Source organism: Humulus lupulus, chromosome 8, assembly GCF_963169125.1.
Source record: "Humulus lupulus chromosome 8, drHumLupu1.1, whole genome shotgun sequence".
Classification (NCBI taxonomy): domain Eukaryota; kingdom Viridiplantae; phylum Streptophyta; class Magnoliopsida; order Rosales; family Cannabaceae; genus Humulus; species Humulus lupulus.
Genome location: NC_084800.1, coordinates 163,408,662 through 163,417,579, shown reverse-complemented (window position 1 = coordinate 163,417,579; position 8,918 = coordinate 163,408,662). Strand labels below are relative to the sequence as shown.

Genomic DNA, 8,918 nt, shown 5'->3' with positions numbered 1-8,918 from the left:
AATCATATTTTGGTTGTGGTACAAGACCACGTAGAAGGCATCCTCAGCGATAGCATCGACTTCCTTCTTAAGAATGTCCACCTGATGCTGAGAGGACCTATTCATCTCCATGGCTTTGAGGGCTTTCCTTTCACCAAGTTCAGCCCGGTCGGCGACCTCCTTAATCTGCTCATGAAGTTAGGAGTTTTCAAGGACCCCTTGGGCGACCACGGTCGTGTCCTTCTTTGCCTCCTCTTGGGCCCATCGCGTTCCCTTGGTGGCCTTTTAGACAACCTCTTCAAGCTCCGAGAGTGTTTTTGCTCGGCTTCCAGGCCAGCCTGAATTCGAGCAAGCTCATCTTGAGGGTCTTGGAGCTTTTCCTTAAAGGAGACTACCTTGTCCTGGGATCGCTAGAGTTGGTAAGATTTCTCCATCATGATTTCTCCTAAGCGTTGGCAAGCCAAGGTTGACTGCAAAAAAGGAAAAGATTAGCTCAAGCATTGTTGGATTAAAGGGGAACATAGAGAATTAATGACTTACCCGGATAGAGGCATACTAACATGAGGCCACGAGAGAAGCCTCATTGTTGTTGCCTAGTTAGGAAAAACTACAGGCGGTCATCTCACACATAGTGGAACTAACCCCTTGAAGGAGCTCGGCAATGAGAGAGGAAACAATCTCCCTTAGCTTGGCAGAGAATAAGGTCTTTAACTCGACCCGACCTATCGGAGGAATGATTGGTCTCTCTTTAGGCAGCTTCAGTTGGTGAAGGGCCTCTGTGGTCTCGTGGCAAGCCTTATTTCCTTCCACCATCCTCACATGGGGTACACCAGAAGACGGGCACGGGTTGGTGCCACCTCTTAGTCTGAGCCTGGGACCACCTCATCTGGTGCAGGTGAGGAAAGGATCTCCAAGTCCGTTGTAGGAATTTTCGCTGGGGGAGTAGGAACTCTCTACCTCTTAGCTGGTGGAGAGGGTTCTAGATGCTCCCGAGGATGCGATGACCCCCCTGCCACCGAAGAGCTTGGGGGTGCTCCTAGTTTCAATGTGGGTCGGGCAATATCAGCTAGCCCTATATGATCTGCAAGAACAAGTAAGTATTTAGTGTATATTCCACAATAGTGTAATGCAGTAACATAGGCTCCTCGAAGGCCCACCGTGAGTCAAGCCTTGGTGTAGGCATTAAGGATTCTTATCCTATCTCCGATCTCATAACTCATGTTGGTTCCATATTGGAAGAACTAGTTAGAGTTGAAAAATGTCACTCGGTCTAAGGGTACAAAGCCCCGAGGAGGCAGCTGTCTCCTCGTGCAGTGGAGGTACACGTCTATTAGATCTAAATAGTCCTGAAGCTCTTCCCTAGTCTAATGCCGATCTGAAATCTGGCCACAGTGAAGGAGAGCAGGGGAAGCCCAAACATGCTCGGGACTTGTCCTATCCCTTACGGGAGAAGCATAGTTTAGAGTGAGGGATAGTTTACCTCGAGCAAAGTGAAAGACTTCCATCCTCGCTTCCTTGAGCTCCCAGTCCTCCTGGGCTTCTCGGGCTTCTTCTGCGGCGCACATGTTTCCCAGTCGTTCCTCTGCAAGCTGCAAGTGCAAAATTTCCTGAGCTTGCCCATCAATATAGTTAATGTGAGGAGAGGCCAACTCCCAAGACCTTAGACTGGCGGTACTTAGTCAGCTCAAGGTTGATGATTCTTTGTCCCGCACTAAGGAGCTCTGACCTAATGAGACTGGCTTCCATCACCAGGAGACTAAGGTCCAGATCTTGGTCGGGGAGGGATTTCATTGCATGATAATGATCCTTTAAGAGTTGGACATAATGAGTCTGGTGGAAGGGGCCTATTCAAAAAAATGGCAAACTACATAACACAAAAGATCTTAGAAAACATGAAAAATAAAATGATTGGGAAGATACTCACCAACCTTGGAGAATTCGAGGATCAAGGTTGGATTGTTCTGAGTTGGAAAACCATTCGTGAAGAAAAAGGCATCTTTGAAGTCCCGAGAGTGGTTCTCGTTGTGGTTAGGAGCCTTGTAGTTGAGAGACGAGGCAGCATACTTCGCCAGAGCACAGTACCCATCTTGGTTGGTTTTCTTCTTCCTCAAGGTGGTGCAGAAGATGTAGAAATACATGATCTCTGTCGGTGAAGGCTCGGATCATTTCTGCTTCCCATATAAGATATACATCCCCGCGAGCACCCTGTAGGCGTTGGGGGAGATTTGGAAATAAGCTATCCCCACGAAGATCAAAAAGTTTACGAAGTACTATTTTAGGGGCAGGGTGGCCCCAACCATTAGGTGGGCCTGGCTCCAAGCGCCAAGGCCATTGACAATACGGTGCGCCTTCTCAGACTCCCGAAAAAGACGCATGAGACACTTGTCCCCGATCGAGCAGTGTTTCATGATGGCCTCCAAATCTTTGAGGTGTCAGAGCAGGGTATGGTAGTCCTCCGCTTAAAACCCATCACCCTCGTACGTCTGAGTAGGGTGTGGAATCGAAGCTCTGTTGACTTTTTCCACAGTCAACCCCCTGCCTTCGGGTGTTTCAAGCCTCTCTGCCACTTGGCTGGCAGGATGAATGACCAAATCCCTGGCTAGTTCTCAGACTTCCGCCGTCGCACCATCGCCAGAGGCACCTTGTTCACAGGCAATGTCAGAGATTTCCTGGTCAAAAAGGTTGAAACCGTGCTCGTGCAATTTTTGAAGTTCCTCGGACATCTAAGACAAAAACCAAGCAGTTAGTATTCTGACCGAAGGAAAGATGGCCAAAACATGGATGACTCTAAGAATACTGCTCGAGAAAAAGATGAATTTTTTTGGAAATGCGGGGTGTCTTCGGTGCATAAAGACAGGCCGGAGGTGATGAACCTACCGGAATCTGGGAATTCCCCAAATTCCGGTCGCAGGTCCAGAAACGCGATAGTGACATAAAATGTTTTGAGGGCCATTTTGAACGTTCCTAATATCGAAATGTGCCTAAAATGACTTGTGAAAACCAGAAACAGCCTCTCAAAGGCCATACCATTGACATTCATAAGCATGCATCCTAAATCCTCAAACATACACAAACAGGAAGACAGGTCAAAGACACTTACTCGAGATGAAGCGTAGATAGATGCTGAGGTGAGTCCTAACTGTGAAGTATCACCTGCCATTTTCCCAGAAGTATAATGATTCACGCCAGTCGTCTAGAGCTTCTAGGGAAAATGGTTGAAGGTAAGGGAACGACAAGAGAGGAGAGTTTTTTGTGTGAAGGTTTTTTATTATTCTTATGGCAACAGTGGGAGGCTAAAGAATGGTTCTCTGGGTTTTATACCCAGTAGAGCTTAGGTAGGAAGCAACCTCCCAACAACCGTCGAATTGCTTACCCTGATGATGTTGGGTTTTACGCCCTTAATAAAACCACATCTCTTATGTAACATATTATTATCAATAAAAGAATTAGAAATCATTTTGTTTAATCAATCGCATTGTTTGCTTGTTTTATTACATGTTTATTCAATTAATACAAACATTCATAAAATTCCTAACATATGGATAGCTACAATTATAGTGACTAGGTCAAAGTGGATTATAATTGTAATTATATGTTCAAAAGAACGAGTCTTAAGATTAGATCAGTGCATTGGATTTTCACTGATTAGGAAATCTACGATATGATCTACTTACACATTCAAGGTGTGATGTCTTGTCCAAGGCATTGACCAAGTAGATATGATTCGATGTATTTGGTTACATCGGACTAGGACCGATTTTGATTATTGATTGATAAATAAGTATCGTTGTTATCAAATCTAATCAATGTCACAACGTTGACCATAGGTTAAGTCGATCTTAATTCTGAGTGATAATATTCTGCTAATTATATTATTTAAATCTTTTGACTTGTTCATTATCATCTTACCCTACGATCTAGCCCATACTTACATCTTGTAGATTTAGTAGTGTAATTGAGTGGGAGTATTATTCATATATGAAATCAATAGCTTCTGTATGAGAAGTGAAAAGATGATTTCCTTAATTTCTTTGTTTGAAAGGTTAAATGATTGAGATCTCATTTCTGAGATTAAATTCACGAAAATATCATTTATAAGGAACTTAGTGGGTGTTAAGGATAAAATTCTGATGAGGGATAAAACGGTAATTTTCACCCAGCTCTTTAGTAAGCCATTGATAGAGGATTGACTGACTGTAATGGTTATAACAATGGATAACATATTTATGGTTTGGAAAATACGTCCTATGAATTCAAGAGTTCAATTTCGAGTCTATAGTGGAGTCACGAGGAATTCATAAGGTAGCGAAATTATTCGTAAATAAATTCAAGTTAACTTATTGGAGCTTGATTTCATGGATCCATGGTCCCCACATCACCTTTGAGTAAATGATCTAGAATGCCTCAATTAATTGATTTAATTATCAATAAGGATTTTTTTAAAGTTGAGTAGGTCAATTTTGGAAAATTTATAGAGATGTGAGATTTAGAGAATAAAAAAGAATATTTGGGAAAATATATTAATATTGATAAATTGGTGTCAATATAAATAAATAATATTAAATTAAGTTTCAAATTATAATTAGTTAATTTGAATAATGATTTAATTAATTAATTAAAAATAAATAAAAGGTTTTGAATTTATGTCCAATTGGGATTTAAATTCAAAATAAAGAGATTGGGCCCAAGTCTATTTGTGGGAGCCCAAGGCTTTTATCTTTTTTTTATTATTTTAATTAATTTAAATTTGAATAAAGCCCATTAAGTTGCCTATATAAGGAATATGATATCTAGGGTTTTGATAAGCCAGTCTCAGTTGATTCATTTGGTAAGTGAAAACCTAGACTACCAATCCTTTCTTAGCTACTATCTCTTCTACTCTTCTAGATCTCTATCTCATGTGTTGAGAACCAGCCCACACTAGTTCTAGGTTGATCAAAGGCATGGTGAGAAAGACTGTGTTGCTGATCTAGTTCAATCTCTTGATAATACTCTACTATAGAAAGGAATCAAGGGATAGAGAGATTGAAGGAAGGAGTTGTTCCAGTTCTGCTACATATTTGTAAGTTTCTACATCTTTGTGTTTATGTTAATTTATGAATCTGATGTTCATATGTATGTCATGTTATTCTATGTTTCTATTATGTGTTTGGAAAAATAATAGGAAGCATGCATCTAGATTTAAATTCCAAGATCCTACAGATGAAACCACGAGAGTGATCCAACTGTTAGGGTCCAAGTGGCGCGAATCATGATCATTGTTCTTTGGGAAAAGATGCCTCGGGTGCAGAGTGGACGCTTGGGATCATGGAGTTGACCCCTCATTAAATGCACGGATTTACGAGCCCAACAATGGGGCATTAACACATGGGTTTGCTTTTCAGAGTGATGTCAAATGAAAGCCTAATCATTTTTCCCTCCATTTTTTCAAACCAATCCTCCTAATTTAAGTCTCCACTTGTAACGCCCTGGATAACCAAGGTTGTCACACTGTGTGTTTTAAATAGTTCAAGACTTGCTAATCAAGTCATTTAAATGAACATATTATCCTAGAATCATAAACAAGTTAGGGTTAAAATATTTTGGCCATAAACAGATAATTTCACATTAAAACAAAATTTTGGTACATGGGATCCCAAAACAGGGCTTAAAGGACTTATTTACAAAATCACCAAAAGTTATAAATAATCAAGGCCACTCTAATGGCAAAATATACATTTTAGGTTTCTGTCCCTATAGAATCCCTCAACCGTGGCAGTCGAGGAACTGACAATGTACACCACGCCCCCAGAGCTCTCCAACTCATGGTTGAACCATCTTACCCTTGCCATTACCTGCACCATGTAGCACCCGTGAGCCGAGGCCTAGCAAGAAAACTATATCGCATAGCATAAAAAATCCAAACAATGAAATAATTCATAAGATATTAACCAAATATTTTTCAGGCCATAACAAGCATTGATAACTCTATAACATAGAGTTATTTATTTGACTTTTAAACTTAATTATGCATAAAAAGAGTGATGATTTTGGTATTTGTTTGTTAATTTTAAGTTGTTATCTATCTATATAATTAGTTGATCTAATATTGGAGTCTTACAATATTTTGGGTTTAAATTGAAATTAAATAACTAATCTTGTTCTAGTTTTCTGTGTAAAAAAGGGAATCAAGCAATCCATGGAAGGATTGAAGAAGAAAAATTGGAAGTTTGGTTTGGAAGCAAAAGCTGAAATTTTCCAAATTGCTAAAATTCATGCTGCAGCATGTTGGAGCACACTTCTTGGCGTGGAAAATTAAAGCCAGCTATGTCATTTTCTTTTAATTTGTGCCAAGGTGGCAGGGGACCAACACTGGCGCTAGCTGGAGTGTTTTGGACAGAAAAGTGGTCCAAAATAGTGGGCCTAAGTGGAGAAAAAGAAGGTGGGTGTCTAACTTTGGGAGGCATCATTCTTTGTACCCTAATTGGGAGAGAGGAGAAGTACCAACCGTATTTTGGTGAGGGTGGCAACCATTGAAGACTTATCATCAGAAAAAAAAAAAAAATGTACAGAAGAAAAAGAATGAAAAAATAGGAAGTACACCATTGAAGGAGAACGAGAAGGACAAGAAGGATTCACACATCATATATATCGGATTTGTCTCAATTCTTCTTCTTTAATTTTTGTATTTTCTAATTTCGAATAGCTATTTTAGGATCCATGGATATCAATTTTCTATTTCAGATTTTGGATACTAATTTAGCTATGAGCTAAGCTTTTTGAGACTTGAATGGTTAAAGAACCCTATGTCATAGTTATTAAAGTTTGAATGCATACTTACGTAAATTCACCATTGTTCATTCATGTGTTGTTCATGATTATTATTTTTTGTTGTATGGCCAACAATGGCGGATTATTAAGCTAGATTTAATTCTAGAAAGGTTGAAAGTAGTAATTTGTACTTGAATGATGCAAGAGCATAACCATTGTTAGGTTGTTCTTAGTGAGTAGAATAGGAGTATTTTACTGACCTTGCATAACTTTTGAGAATTGGTGCTTTTATTTGTGTTCTTAAGTCTAATTTGATATAAGAATATATTTAATTGGATTGTAGAACTATATTCACGAGCTTTGGAAAAATCTGGTGAGCATTTTGGGAATTCTAGTTAACACTGGTGCGATTTGCTAAATTTGAAGCTATAGCATTATGGGCAGTTTTTGACATAGGGGGATTTAGCTATTCAAGTCCAATTTTTCCATTGATAATTCTTTTTGTTGTTATTTCTCTAGAAAATGTGGTTAATTTTAAGCATATTGTAATTTCTTTCATTTTATTTTAGTTTCAACAACCACTCAATTCAGTTTCTTAAATTCCTAAGTTGCAATTAATTGGTGTTTACATTGAACTTTTTAATAGCAATCCCTGTGGAGACGATTCACTTATCATTATATTACTTCTGTTGGACTGTGTACACTTGCACATAAAATTTTCACGACATGTTTTTGGCACTGTTGCCGGTTGAAATTAAAAATTTGTGTAATATCAATTATTTTGTAATTTATTTTTCTAGTTGTTCTAATCTTGTTTGCTCGGTTTTGTGAATTTTCAGGAATACTCTAGTGCATGAACGAGCAAGAAGACCTTGAACTAGCACCTATTGACCCTGAAATTGAATGCACTTTTAGAAGAAGGAGAAGGGAACTAAGGGGTCAAAATCGTTTCAATATGGCTGATGAGGTTGAAGGGGTTGGGGATGCCCATAATATTGCTAACACTATTGCTTTGGTCGATGATAGAGAGAGGGCCATAAGGGAGTATGCTGCCCCTATGTTTAATGAGCTCAATCTGGGCATTGTGAGGCCCAAAATCCAAGCAGCCCAATTCGAGTTAAAGCCTATCATGGTCCAAATGCTCCAAACGGTTGGTCAATTTAGTGGGCTACCAATGGAAGATCCTCATCTCCACCTTCGTTCATTTTTGGAAGTGAGCGATTCTTTCAAGCTACGAGGAGTGAGTGAAGAGGCCCTAAGGTTGAAGTTGTTCCCGTTCACTTTGAGGGATCGAGCTAGAGCTTGGATCAACACCCTTCCTCCCGACTCAGTGGCTACATGGAATGAGTTGGCTAATAAATTCTTGATGAAGTACTTTCCTCCTACCAAGAATGCCAAGTTTCGCAATGATATCATGTCTTTTCAGCAGCTAGAAGATGAATCCTTTTGTGAAGCTTGGGAAAGATTTAAAGAATTGTTGAGGAACTGCCCGCACCACAAGATTCCGCATTGCATACAAATGGAAACTGTAACACCCTAGATAACCAAGACCGTTACACTGTGTATTTGAAATAGTGCAAGACTTGCTAATCAAGCCATTTAGATAAAATGTGAATCTAATGATACGAATAGGTTAGGTTTAAAAGATTTTGGTTATAAACGAAATAATTTCCATTAAAATGAGTGTTTGGAACATGGGATCCCAAATCAGGTATAAATAACGTAATTACAAAATTTCCAAACTTTATAACTAATCACGCCACTCTAATGGCAAAATACACGTTTCAAGTTCTCGTTCCCGTACAATTCCTCGACCGTGGCGGCCGAGCAGCTGACAATGTACACCTCGCCCCCATAGCTCTCCAACCCATGGTCAACTCGCCTTACCCTTGCCCTTACCTGCAACCAATCAATGAAAAACTACAGGGTCTGCAACCAATCAGTGATTTCCAGATTGTTATCCTATCTGCAACCAATCAGTGATTTCCAGATTCCCACCCTATTCTCTTTGTTCTTTAGTTTCTTTCCAAAACTTGGGAAAAACTACAGGGTCTCAATTTAGCGTTATCAATGCTCCTCCCCATTACTAGCTCCTACGAACCAAATTACGCTAACTCATTCAGCTGAGTTCTAACTTTCTCTATCCAATCACCTTACTTCTAATCTAATATGGTCCATTTCTATGACCC

The 8,918-nt window shown here is 39.6% G+C and overlaps 1 non-coding gene across 1 annotated transcript; it reads right to left on the bottom strand.

Annotated features, from left to right (window-relative positions):
• Window positions 1–8,125: 8,125 nt before the first annotated feature.
• Window positions 8,126–8,232, bottom strand: LOC133798935 (small nucleolar RNA R71). The gene has a single exon (XR_009876151.1). It is a non-coding gene; the product is annotated as a small nucleolar RNA R71 (small nucleolar RNA).
• Window positions 8,233–8,918: the final 686 nt, after the last annotated feature.